The sequence below is a fragment of the Protopterus annectens genome, chromosome 10.part0 (genome assembly GCF_019279795.1).
Source record: "Protopterus annectens isolate FY-2018-M chromosome 10.part0, PAN1.0, whole genome shotgun sequence".
Lineage (NCBI taxonomy): Eukaryota > Metazoa > Chordata > Ceratodontiformes > Protopteridae > Protopterus > Protopterus annectens.
In genome coordinates, this window is record NC_056744.1 from 511720054 (window position 1) to 511735282 (window position 15229).

Here is a 15229-nt window from a genome sequence, read left to right on the forward strand (position 1 = left end):
TCTTTGGTGTACAGCGACAGTCATCTGTCACAGCTGTGTAAGACCCAGGGCCACTGTTATGTGTAGAGCTGACCTGGTTATGTACAGTGGTATCATTGCATTGCATAACACATGATGGAACCCTGTCAGTACATGTGTAGTCTGCACAGTTGCTATAGACCTAGGTACAGTCCACTGGTCATGAGTCACACGGTGTTGTGGTAATGTATGGATGTGTGTTGCTGGTTCAAGGACATGGTGATGTCTGAGGGCTACATAGTAGAATGCAGCGTTTACCTCTGTAATCTGCACCTGAGACATCTGTGATGGCTCTTGAGTGTGTACTGGTCAATCTGTGATGGCTCTTGAGTGTGTACTGGTCAGTACATGTGAGTGGTCTTCATGTACGTGGGCACAGTAACACCATACTGTGCCCTTCCGTGTATAAATCCTTGTGCATGCAAGACAGCCCTTTGCTACTGCTAAGTGTGTGAGCATGCCCAGTATGCCATTGTGTAGATGGACACACAGTACATTCCAAACTGTGCCCTTCCGTGTTTAGAATCCGTGTGCATGCAAGACAGCCCTTTGCAACTGGTAAGTGTGTGAGCATGCCCAGTACGCCATTGTGTAGATGGACACACAGTACATTCCAAACTGTGCCCTTCTGTGTTTAGAATCCGTGTGCATGCAAGATAGCCCTTTGCTTTGCCTAAGTGTGTGAGCATGCCCAGTACGCCGTTGTGTATATGGACACACAGTACATTCCAAACAGATGTGTGATACTAAGTGTGTGAGCATGCCCAGTGACACCTTGTGTCAGTGAGGTGCCTCTGTGTATGGGCATGGCCATTGACATCCTGTATAGTGATGGTGGTCATCCAGGCAACAGATGTCCATACCCCACGTCAGGATGGATGCCTACATTGAACACACTGGTTGATTGTCTTGAAGGGTGTACTGTCTGTGGTGCGTCTTGTATGTATGTAGTGTTGTAATAGTGCTCCGTAGATAGGCAGTTGTCCCGATCACACCACTGTCGTGTGTTTGTCTACGTCTACCTTGGCACAGTAATATGCTTTTAGACTGCTCACTCTCCATACATTCCCTATCGGCGTCTTTGCCTTTGCGGATGATGTCATCCACCTAGAAGTATGCCTCTGGGAGTGCTGTGTTCCAGTAATCTCGGTAGTGCGTTCTGTAACTGCGTAATGCTGTAGTGTGATAAGGTAGTTAGGTGTATGTTTGACTCCCAGCCCTGCCAAGTGTGTGTGTGTGTTTCCAGCTGCCTGGGGACAGAGTAATGCATTTAGACGGCTCACTCCACATACATTCCCTATCGGCAGCTTTGTCTTTGCGGATGATGTCATCCACCTAGAAGTATGCCTCTGGGAGTGCTGTGTACCAGTAATCTCGATAGCGCATTCTGTAACTGTGTAATGCTGTAGAGTGATAGGTAGTGCGGTGTATGTTCGACTCCCAGCACTGCCAAGTGTGTGTGTGTGTGTGTGTGTGTGTCTGTGTGTGTGTGTGTGTGTGTTTCCAGCTGCCTGGGGACAGAGTAATGCTTTTAGATGGCTCACTCCTCATACATTCCCTATCGGCATCTTTGTCTTTGTGGATGATGTCATCCACCTAGAAGTATGCCTCTGGGAGTGCTGTGTACCAGTAATCTCGAAAGCACATTCTGTAACTGCGTAATGCTGTAGTGTGATAAAGTAGTTAGGTATATGTTCGACTCCCAGCCCTGCCAAGTGTGTGTGTGTGCGTGTTTCCAGCTGCCTGCGGACAGAGTAATGCTTTTAGATGGCTCACTCCCCATACATTCCCTATCAGTGTCTTTGCCTTTGCGGATGATGTCATCCACCTAGATATATGCCTGTGGGAGTGCGGTGATGCTGGAACTCGGTAGCGCATTCTGTGACTGCATAATGCTGTAGTGTGGTAGACTAGACTGGTAGGTGCTCGATTCCAAGGCATGGCAGGTGTGTGTGTTTGGCAGTTATACCGTATGTGTTGGTATCTGTGGGTGGCTAGCTGTGGGATGTATTCAGTGTGTTTTGTTGCTGACCTATATAGTGTCCACAGCCCGCATATTCTGCCAAGACACTGGGTTGTCAACACATATATTCACCAATAGGTCTGGTGAGTAACTGTCAGCAGCCCTACTCTTACCCTTGATACGGTCTGACCCATGTGACGTAACATAACACACATGCCTTGATAGTAACAACACTACATGATGCAGGTGGCACATGTAGTTTCCTTTTCTTTCCTGTCTAATGCATTGCTGTCATGTGGTCCACTGTTGTGATATAAATGCCATATCTACATGTGTGTGTACATGTATATGTGTGTATGTATATATATATATATATATATATATATATATATATATATATATGTCCATGTATATATGTATACAAATAATATATATGATATATGTAGATGTAGAGGTGGACATAGATGTGAACATATATGTCTGGGGACATCAGCACTATTGAATGTTTGTGCCGGATGATCTGTGTGTGATAACCTGGGATCTGTGTATATCTGCCATGGCGTGGTGGTAATGCACATCGTCTGTAGAGTGCAGGGCCACGGGTTGTAGTCGTGTAGACACCAGTTATTTTGTTGCTGGGAAGACCATGGGACATCGAATATGGTGATAGTAAGGCACCTGTTGCCAGTTGTGTATGGATCTGAGCGACACTGAGCAGTAGTTATTAATTTGGAGGTTCAGTATGGGTCATAAAGCTATTCATTAGAAGACTATACTATGCAGATGAAGTTGACTATAGTGTATCACATTTATCACCAGGGTGTGCTGCTGGTCCCTGGAGTGTATGTGTGTAGTCAGCCAGTTGCAGGTCTCGAATATAGTTGACAGCATGGGAGGGGTGTCAGGCATACTGTACGTACATTGCAGAACTGTGCCTCGGGAGTGCTCCTGCCTTAGCACACCTAAGCTAGGGGTGTGTCTATACCTGCCTGGTGACATTGGAAGGGATGACAGCAGTGGTGGGGTAGTCAGGGTGTACAGGCTGCACAAACAGGTGTTGATCAGCACAATCAGCAGATGACATGGCCAGCCCACACATGAACAGTACGTTAATGCGAGCAAGCAGCATACACACAGGTTTTGTCCACACTCTACACCACCAGTGTATACCTGCAGGGACATTTCACGACACAGTCCAACCAAATGACATGGGCTGCAGCAAGCAACATATACCAACATGTGCAGGAGGCTGGGGCAGTGAGGATGTGTATGCTGCCGAACAACTCTTACTGGGGTGACATAAGACTTTATAGACCGAGGGTGACTTACCAGGGGCTACATGGGCTGGGGATGTTGGAGCACTATGGGGTGGACAGAGACCTCCTACAGCAGCTTGTTGACTTGTGCCTGCCACACCTGACACATCAAACAGGCCAAGAGAAACACATCACAGTGGATACCATGGTATGTGTTGGCCTATGTGTACTAGCCACAGGTACCTCACACAGCACAACTGGGGATATCATGGGTATCTCACAGGCATCTGCATCCATAGTATTGCACCAGTTCACAGACACCATGTCAACACATGCTAGTGAGCACGTACATGTCCTCAACACACGTGATTAGTAGACCAGCAATATGCATCTGTTCAACCACATGGATGACTACCCTGGGGTACTGGGTGCTATAGCCTGCACACACATACACATCATAGCACCAACCGGTGAGTGGGGCAGGGCCTACAGTCACTGCAGGGGCATGCCCTCCAACAGCTAGGCCATATGCGATGGCCAGGGCATGAGATTAAATGTGTGTGCTGTCTGCCCTGGAAGCTATGATGTGTCTGATATATGGATTCTGACACAGCTGTAGCACACCAATGCCAATATGGACATCCCCTACAGTCTTCTAGTGGGGGATGCTGGGTAAACACTGGTGTCATGGCTGATGACACCCATCAGCAATGCACACACACCTGAACACTCACACCATACTAAGGCGGATGCACAGGCAAGACATATACTTGTGCATGTGTTTGGGATGCTCAGTTCACAGTTCTGGTATCCGGACACATCCGTTGGAGCTCTGCAGTATTCACAAGCTACATGCATACAAGTTGTTATGGTATTTGCTATGCTACACAATCTTATCCTGCAGTAACAGTTGCAGCAGGAACAGCATGAGGCAGGGCCACACAGCCCAACACCACTGCCAAGGCCTGTACAGGCACAGTGTGACTTGGTGAAGGAACTACCTGAGCAGGGCACAGTCGGGGAAAGCCCGTGCACAGTATGACCTGCCCTTGGCAAAGAGGCAACACAAGGCATATGCACTGACACAGTAGGTACCCACAGATTTCCCCTCTCTGACCCACACACAGTACAGTGGATGCTAAACATGACAGTACCTGTGCTCGGCCATGTATAGGAGGTGCACTGTGTGCATCCAACATAGGCAGCACTCCAGCACCGTCCTCAAGTCCGGAACACACCCAGGGTATTTCTATTGACCTAACAAGTGTCAGCTGTATTAGAATGTGTAGTTACCCATTGTTATGGTATGTATGTGAGCATACAAGTGACTGTGCTGGCCAAATATTAGGGCAGCAGACAGTACACATCCATAGTGGCACCATGACCTCTGTAGCACATACGGGGGTCACAATGGTACCCTGTAGTACACAGGGTCTCCTAACCCACTGCAGATTATGGGCTGACCATCATGTGTGTCCGTACAGCCCACACACGTTCCATGCAGCTGGACAGATGTGGACCAATACAGACAAATGATATACGATGACCTATGGATATGCCCAATGAATGACCCCAACCCCCTAAGACACACACAGATGACAGCAGGCCAGGCAGTTTGATGTAGGTTGTGTAAGCTAGGACGTCCAACACCACTGTGCTGGTAATTAAAGCTGGGAACTGATGTACCCTGGTATCCCTCCAGCCAGCAATTTAGGTAGGTCCACACACTGACATGGAGTACCCGGCATGCCAGTACAGTAGATGCAGATGTGTACAACTGTTGGCTGTGCCCCCCATCAAACCTACACATGTGAGAGTCATGTGCGCCACCCACGGTGCTGTGTAGGACTGTGGTTGTGGTTGGATGTCCCCCCACGCTATGCAGACATGTAGCAACTGTCAGTGCCACATGACCATTAGCTACCCTGCAGACACAGCATGACACCTGTCTGTGTTGAACGGAGGGGTCAGCAACACAGTACTATCTGGACATGTGACACATGCAATACAGTTGACCATACTTGGCATGCTCACACACATGACAGTATGATGGTAATGTCAGTCAACAACATGCGTAACAGTCATACTGGGCATGCTCACACACTGAAACACAGGATGGCCAGGCATGCATACACCATTGGTCCAGACATATTTGCCAGTACATAGCTCTACTGTTGGATGTCTGTGCTGTATGGTGTGTGTGTGTGTGGTCAATTGTCTGTACATATGCCATGGTCTATTGTTAATTCACATGAGCTATGTGCGCAGGGTACTCCTACCATCACGTGTATAAGGCGGTTCTTTGTTTGTGGACAGGCCGACACCTTTGGATACAGACTGGGTAAGGCACATTCCAGCAGGTGGGAGCAGTTGTGTGTGGGTTTGCACAGTGTTAAGCACTGCTGATCTCTGGTCACAGCACCTTATACACGTTTAGACTCCACATTTCTTTGACAGTGCACTACTGGCATACTGGTAGACAAACACGCTTACAGCCGCTCGCTCACCGACATTTCCACTTACATTTGTCACTCACACTGGGTGTGTGCGATCCCTTGTGATGCGTATTACATCGGACTACATGACTACAGTATCGGGTATGTGTAACCATTTTGCGATGGCAGGCATTCGACTGTACGCACCCGGCGGCATGTCCAGTGACGTAATCATATTATATGTGTGTTCCTCATATGATTTGCTCCCATCTGCCTGATACATGGGAACCGATACTCTACAATGCTGACATGTGACTTGAGTTTGTTAACGCAGCTGTCCGCAGAGTCATGCTACCGCATACCTACTGCACATTGTCCACCTTTCAGATTGCATGACGGGAGACTGTAGGAGTGACACCTTTCCCACTTTGCATGGGACAGTCCCTCATCACGCATATCTCATGTGACAATACCAGAACTCTCCACCAATTGGGGACACATTTCTACAGAATCAGGGACAGGTCAAGAAAAATCAGGGACACTTTTACAAAAGTAACGCTATTAACTTGAAACATTGACAGAATCAGAGCATATGATTTAATACACATATTCTGAAGTAACAGATGTTTATAACTCTTACTTATTGTCATTAATCAGTAAGTGTAATTCACCACCTTTCCTTCAACAGCCACTAATTTTAGGAGGGATTAAGAGGGACAGAGTTAAACTTTCAGTCAAACTCAGGGATGTACCTGACATTCAGGGACAGTTGAGTGTTATGGACAATACTCTAGCCATTGCAACTGTCCTGATTAGGGGACATTCTCATGTTGTACATGTCTGTGCTGGTTGCTTGTTACAGGTCTTGTATACCTGACACATCGATATGTCATATGTAGTAGCATAAGCAATTTTACTGCTGCTAGACTACGCTTTGATTTGTTCCGATATGTATATTTCTGTGCTATGCATGGCTGTAGGTATGTTCTGCCCTGGTACATCTGACATTTCTACAGAGCAAGTTCCACTTTGGCCATTCAGAATGGTGGCAGCCCTATAGACCCTATATGTAGAGCTATCACATGTGTCAAGGCAACACATACCCACAGCCAGTAGTAAACGGACGACTTACACGGTTTGCATACATTAAGGTTATTCATGTAGCATTATAATTGATAATACTGTTTCCTATTACACGTAGCTGTTACTGATACAAAAAATTGATGTCTGACACCACTACACACACTATATAGCCTCCATTCCCAAACTCACAGGCCATGTGCCATAACTGTCATTTTGTAGGACACAACTGCCCAGACGGGTGTGTCCCTCGCAGGTGTATGGGTGTTGAACCTCTTCTATTATGCTATCATCTACCTAAGGTGGTCAGCAAATTATGCACTTTCTGTCAGTAGCAGAACTCACATACCAATGGGTGTGGTATCAGGAACAATGCATAACACCCTGAGGGACACATTTAGACAATTGGTTCTATTAACCAGACACATTCACAGTCACAGAGCATATGTATTCATTCATGTTTGTCGAGGTACATGCTGTTTATGACTCATACATGTCATCTGTCATTACCTGTATTCCGCCACCTGTTCACCTAATATTATTAGTTCTAGAAGTGTTTAGTTGGACTTTGTTACATTTTGATACATAGCTATGGACGTCCATGCTAATCGGGTACACGGCACTGATTTGGTCTCTATGTATTCCCCCGATGGTTTATAGACTATCCGGTAGATGTGCTCTTCAGGTTTGGGAGGTGTAGTCGTATGCTATGCCCACATAGGAATATTAAAGACTTCCACTGTGCGGGCCTACTACATCTCTGCCAAGCAGCACCTGCACACTTAAGCCCATTAATGCATACCCATGTCCACCTACCTGGCACCCCTCTACTGCAGTCGTGACAAATACTTACTGTGAGCACAGCTGGGGTATGAGCACACCCCTACACATTTCCCACTCTCCCTGTCTCAGGACACATGTCATACGTTTTGTCAACCTATGTATTATCACACTTGCACAACATACTGTTCCATGTACACTTACATCTTGCTCATATTAATGTCAGCAGATTCACAAGTACCCTGAATTTTTGGGGTCCCGCAAGGGACACCGTTATCCATGTTTAAAGTGTAGACCTTGCAGAACTCTCCCACTGGTACTTTCCTACCAGTGTTTTGGACAGCGGCAATGTATTGATCTGTATTGCCTGTCTGTATGTCTGTCCAGCCTAGCTGGGCGATGTGGGGGGTACAACATTTATTTTTGGACCTCCCAGTCACATATGCCCGGGCTGTAAATATGTTACCCCTAATTGTTGTGAAGTAACCTATTTATGTACATTTGTATCTCTACACTGACATATATATTTTGTTTTGTGTGTATGTGTATATATCACTACCTGTTGTTTGTGTAAATATATCTATGTATATCCGTAGTATATCCTTGTGTGTGTATATATATATATCCATATGAATATATATGTGTATGTAAATTAATATATATATATGTATGTATACGTTTTTATCTATATATATATATATATCTGTGTGTCCGTTAACCTATACATTTCCTGGACATGGACACTTACACATGCATATTGGGTTTTATCTCTGCTTCAACAGCATACTATTGCCTTAGTCATTATGACACCGACACTTCACTACGGTGAACTTGTGCTCAGTATATTGCACGTTATACAGCGGAGAGATGTCGCACATTTTTCATGTCTGGGGTGCCGCTGCTAACTGAGATGTGATACAGTGTCATTCAACCTATTACTCATATGCGCTGCCTATTATTCCTGCTACTGTGTTTGTTTCTGTGCACATTCATATTATTACTGTTGATAGGATGTGTGTTTGTGCTACTGTGACTGTATGCCAACATATTGTTGTCTTCATGTAGTTGTGTCTTTCTGCTTTTCCCAGTTTGGGGTTGTCACAGCAGAACTCCGTTCCACTCATAGGTGGTGTATAGGTTTTACATGCCGGGCTGCCAGCCCTGACGCACAACGTCCGACGATATGCCTCATTCACGCATGTCTCCATGCAAATGACGCTCTATCTGGGAATCGCACCTACGTTACTAGCTGACCTCCACGGGCCGCTCCATTGCACCCGGCGCAATATACCCTAGCACTCCTGTGCCCATAATCACATATCCATAGTTTCTCCTGCACACCCGTGTTGAGTTTCCACACATAACAGCCATTATACACCTGATATCGCAGCCATGACACACCTTTACACATTGCCCTCTCATGAGCGTTGGGGCCCTACACACATTTTGTACCACCTCATGTATTCACAGGCTCACCATCCATTCATATTTGCACATACATGCCTTTCCTGGTGTTATGGATTATGAACAATTTGCGGGTTACAAGTGTAGGTGGTCGCAACATGTACTACATTCCATCTGTTTACAATGTTGATGTAGCACTTCAATGATGTTATGGCCACTGGTATAACCCTGCCTCTGGTGTGAAGAGCGGTGCTCTACTCACACTTTAGCAGCTTTATGTGACATACACTGCGAGCACTTCATAATTCCTTTATTCCCTTCACAACCCTTATGTTTGCTTTCGTCTTTCGGCGTTCCTTACATTTATATATATATATATATATATATATATATATATATATATATATATATATGTATGTATGTATATATATATATATATATATATATATGTATATATATATATATATATATATATATATGTGTATGTATATATATATATATATATATATATATGTATATATAGATAAATATGTAGATATATAATTGCATATTTCTGTTACGTCTGTGGATATTTATCTATACACACATCTATCTATCTATATATATAAAAGTTACAGCTGTGCAAGACAGCATACATTTGCTATGCTAATAGCTGCATACACCCGCGCAGACGCACTCGCATCTACTTATTCTGAGTTACATATGTTTACAGACACTTCTTTGGGATTACATGTGCATTATTCCTTATGAAAGTACCACTTTGATGGAATCCGGTTAATGGACCCATGCGAACGCGGTCACATTTACATGTATAAATGTTGGCTTTACAGCACAGAGGCATTCATTACACAATTAATATGTGCTATAGTCATACTTGAACTGGGAATGCCTTTACGTTGGGCGGATGCTGTAACCACTACACTATTGGTGTTCTGGCTCATTTATATGTATACCCATGGTTCATAGCTACTCTGACATATGCCTCACCGCTTCCCTTACACAGCAGGCATCCATTCTCCTGCTGGCAAAACTGCAGTACTACAATTAGGACATTCCCTGTTTCCTACTGCTCTGGACCCGTGCTGCAAGTCTACTCACTCCAAGGATATTCAGAACTCCTACGCGTATAGTCCTCGCGCATACACGTGTTTGGTTGTCAGGGTGTTCATGTGTTGGTCTGGGTTTAGGCTCAGCTGACTGGTGACTAGAACTGCCCTGGTGCTGTTCAAAGATCAGATGTAGCACATGGACAAAGTTAGTCCAGATTTTAACATTCTGCCTGTGTTTACAGACGCAGATGTTTGGGCACCTCTGACCACATTATTGGGTTGGCACTACATAATTTAGGGCGGGGAGTGGTTCCACTACATAATGCAGGTTGGGGGGTGGTTTCCACGTGTTTCCCTTCCCATTTGGCTATTCCATTCATTTATAGATACAATGAATATTATTCTGGACATCTGTTATAAATTCACTACAGGTATGCAATAGTCCTGTCAACAGATGTGACAGTTGGTTGGTGTACTTATGTGTATGAACCTCTGTGATACTCGGGGACTCATTTCTACAGTGACAGGGACAAGGCTATGACAACTCAGGGACAATCACGGACACTTCTACCATATTAGTACTATTAACTAGGAACGTGCTGACAGATTCGTAATACTACTAATTTTCTGCAGTTAAATGCTTCTATTACTCTTCATTGTTGCAAGTAGTCATTCTCATTCAACACCTTTCCCCCAAAGGTCACTGGCTTTGTGAGTGGTTAAGAGGCTGGCCAGTTATTGTGCGAATGCTCTGACCATTGGTAGTGTTGACATTGTCATATGTACAGGTTGGGATGTATTCTGGGGACTAGGGTTGCCACCTTTTCAAATGGCCAAGATGGGACATTTTCGGAACACACATCAGATTTTACAAGCCGACACATACCCACGGTCAGTACAAAGGATAGAACTTTACTTATTTGCCTACATAAAAGCCTATTGTTGTAGCGGTTTAGTTGCTTATTCTGTTTTTTGTAACATTTAGGTATTTTAGATACTGAAATAATTATTTTCTGCAACTATTACATAACATATGGGACATAATTATGTCCTACAATCCCAGGACATTTGCCATTTGTAATGTATTTTGTCAGGACACAACTGTCCAAAGAGGGACTGTCCATCGCAAAGCGGGACAGATGGTATCCCTACTGCAGACACCAGATCGTTTGGGCCAACACATAGCCACTGTCAGTGCAGGTTTAGAACATTCATTTGTTTCCTAGCTGTGAGCCTTATACCTTTGGCAATTTTGTTGTTTGCCTGTTTCTTTTATGAATTACATTTATTCTATCCTGACGTGACCACTTTAGACAACTGTTACATGCAGTATGGTACATAGTTATTTCCTACAATCACAGGACATTTGGCATTGTATCATTGTTGGTCAGGTCACACCTACACACACATTAATTGTCCCTCACACAGTGGATCAGGGGGAATCCTGATTACGTCAGTGCCTTCATCACCCTTATACCATGTGCCACTATGCAAATGTGTGCAATATAGTCTCTCGCTTATTCGTGTTGGGACACGTGCATCACCGGCAGGTGTTTGATCCTGGGTAGTAGGTTCTGCATGACCATCTAGGGCTGGACAGTCTTGTGCACCACTACTGCACATTCCAACTTGTGTCCAGATATCTACAGGACTGGACTTCGTGCCTTCATACCCATTGTAATGTTTACACGGGTTACTTATCCCATGTGGGATATCCCAAAAATTGAACAAGACCAAAACAAGACAAATACCGAACATTCTTCTGGCGTTATGAAAATGTGCTGGGGGTTTTACATGCAAGGGATACATAGTTTGCAATCCTGAAACTGCCTAGGGTGACACTACCTACTACATATGCGTAGTGGTCACTATGTGTAGATGTGGCTGCACCAAACCAGTAGGCCAAGTATGGCTGGATTTGGTGGATGTTCAGGTATGGGAGCGGGTTGTGTGCTGTGGAGGGGATGTTGGATAGCCATTATGCATCCAGGTGTGTTGCATTTGATATGGCCAGTTCCATCAGGACCAATCTGTGGGTATGTGCCGGTGACATGCCTATACATTTGTATCGCACATTTTAATATTCATATGTTTGTGGGATTGTGTTCTACAGTATGGCCTGTCTGGTTGCATTGCAGATGTGTATACATGTTTTTGTGTTTCTTTCTGGTTCACCCGGGACTCCCTCATAAACCTCTGGTTCACCTATTCTGCATACGACACAGTGTCACCTTGGAGGATTATACCATTACCCATCCCCCCCACACACATATTCCTGACACTCCATCCATCACTGCTTTGGTTGATGGCCCATGACACGGTCAAGGTAACACATTGCATACCCTACATATGTCAGGTACCTGTATGGTTGTGTGGACTACCCTGCCATGTTTGACTTTCCACATGCTATACCTCACGCACATAGGTACACGCCCATACTTAAATTTCATGACATGGGTGGTATACCCGGGTAATACCCGTTCAACTGTGACACATCCTGACAAGTTCGGCTTGGACCGCTGATGTGCAGATTTTGGCCGGCTGCTCTAATCATTGGTAGGATGCCACCTTTTCCTATGTCCAGGATGGGATATATTCTGGACACATTTCCGAATGTACTGGACAACACGTACCCACAGTCAACGTTATGGATAAGATTGTTCCTTTCAGCCTACATGTTGCCTTATTGGTGTAGCAGTTTATATGCTCCTTCTGTTTCGTTTACATGCTTATTCTATTTCCTGTCACATTTGGTATGTGAAATACGGACATACCTATTGTATGTGACTATTACATGCGTTGTGGGATATAATTTGGTCATACAGATGCTAGATATGTACATTTATCGTGTTTTTTGTTATAGACACATCTGCCAAGCTGTGTACCCTCCCTCACAATATGGGTCAGCTGGTGACCCTGACCATTGGGCTGGACGTACCTATTTGCGGCACGTTAACATATGATGCGTTTCACTTCCACTTGGTATAACTATCTACACTGCGTTGGACTATGGGCACACAGTTTTCAATGTCATTTGCTCACGGGATAGGGACCCGTTATTCCCTATCATGCATTTGTGTTTGCTTCTTCATTTTGTGTTTGCAGGAACTGTCTTGCATGCTTTGCATACGTTTCAGTATCCACAGACACTTACAGATGTGATTACTATTGCTTGCAAATTGTTATATGCAAGCATTTTAGGTTGCACATCGACAGCTGACATTTCCACACCTCCGTGTGGCACTTCGACATGCCCTATGCACTCGCGCTCCTTTCCTATGTACGTGGCTGTGGTGGCAGCATGCCTTCATTAATATGCATTTGGCGCTACTGCGCCATCTTCACGCTGCACGGTTGGAGCAAGCCTAACGCCGGCCTTGCGCCAAGCTTCATGGATCCCGGGGAAAGTTTTAATAAGAATATATTAGGGTGTGCTTATTACTTTAAGACTGGAAAATGGTGTAGTCATGATTTGATTTGATACCAGTTAAGGTTCCCTATATAAATTGAGTGGTTTTAAGTTTATTTTATTGAATGGTTTGAAGAAGTGGGAGTCATTTCCATGAAAGCGTTTACCAAATAAAGTATCTTGATTCTATGAACTAAGCTGAACAGAAGCTGTTTTTCTTCTACATTGTTTATGATCCCTGAAGTTCTTTGTGTTGTTAAATAGTATGACATACCTTCATATACACATTAACAGACACATAGCAGGCAGACACACATCCAAGATGCTAGGGCCTATCCCTGCTAACTAACTTGACCATGTGCCCAATGTGTTACAAGTAGGATGCACACAGCACATGAATAACTGGCCTGGATTGTGGTATCAGTTACCTGTATGGTTGATGGTGGCAGTGGTAACCATAATGAAGTGCATGGGACATGTACCGGGTGTAACTTGGTGTAATGACATTGTACACAGCATGCACATCCCCCAGTGGATATTATACTCTCTGAAACCCATGATGATATACCCTCCATCACACATTGGTCATGACTGCTATACACCCCATTGTAGATCCCAACAGTGGTACTACAGGGATATGCATCTAATGCACATGCCACAAGCATAGCAGGGTGTGGCATTGTCATGCCTCACCTATGGGCAGCAGCAACACTATCTGTACTATTGTGTGGCAATGGGTATTGTAATAGGAGTATGGCCTTGGAATGCTGTACCCTACAGATAAATGGACATGCACACATACACACACTTGCCAGAACACAATGGGTGTCCCATGCCTATCAACCCATATGTGCAACACTGTTGTGATGGTACTGCAAAGCTCATGCAGCCAGTATGGAGAGGAGCTTAACAGGGTACATGTAATGTCCCATACAGCAGCAGCCACAACTGGCTATGGAAATGGGTGCTGTGGTGGTTGTGAAGGCCCTCATGGAATTCCCACTTATAGGTGTGCTAACACACAAGCACTGCTATACTTAGTCATGCACATGTCCACATGTGTCAGTATTGGGGTGCATCTCTGCAGGTGGTCATAGCTGTGTACCTAGCTGTTGTCCAAGGAGAGATGGGTTGTGTAGGTGTTGTGTGTACAGTGGTATTCTGCCACCTGCCATGTGGCAGCAGGCAAGCTATTGACAGACATTACTGTGGTGAGCCACAGGGTGGAAGTGACATGCATCACCCATTCCTCTGTGTGCCTCCTGCACATGGCCACTGAGGTGATCAAGGTGACATGCATGCAACATGCATTACAACACACGGTTAGTGTCTGTGATGGAGACCTGTACCCAAGCATTTTCAGTTGACTGTGGTAGTATAGTGGAGGTACCCATGGCATGTGGTGCATACAGGGTGTTATCTCCAATATGTGCCAGTTTTTACACAGCTGGGCAGACATGCCAGTGTCAATCAAGCTTAGGATGCCTGTACATATCCCAGTGGGATACCTGCCATCTGCACATCTGTACGGGGACTGACAGTCATCAGCTTGGCAAGTAGTTGTGCCATAGGTTGTATGTGTTGACAGACAGACATTTGAAAACAATATTTATGCCATAACAACATGTCAGGAGCCCTCATTATCATGTGCTGTACAGACGGTAGTCTCCAGTTACATTCCACATGTCGGATCATTACCCTGTAGGGGTTATATACTGTGACACAGCTCACACACCAGGGATACAACAGGGAGGCCTCAGAGTCCAGCTATGCCTGCAGGTGTGACTGTTGTCAGTACTACATTTAGCACTCTACTCTTGCATGGATAGGCACTG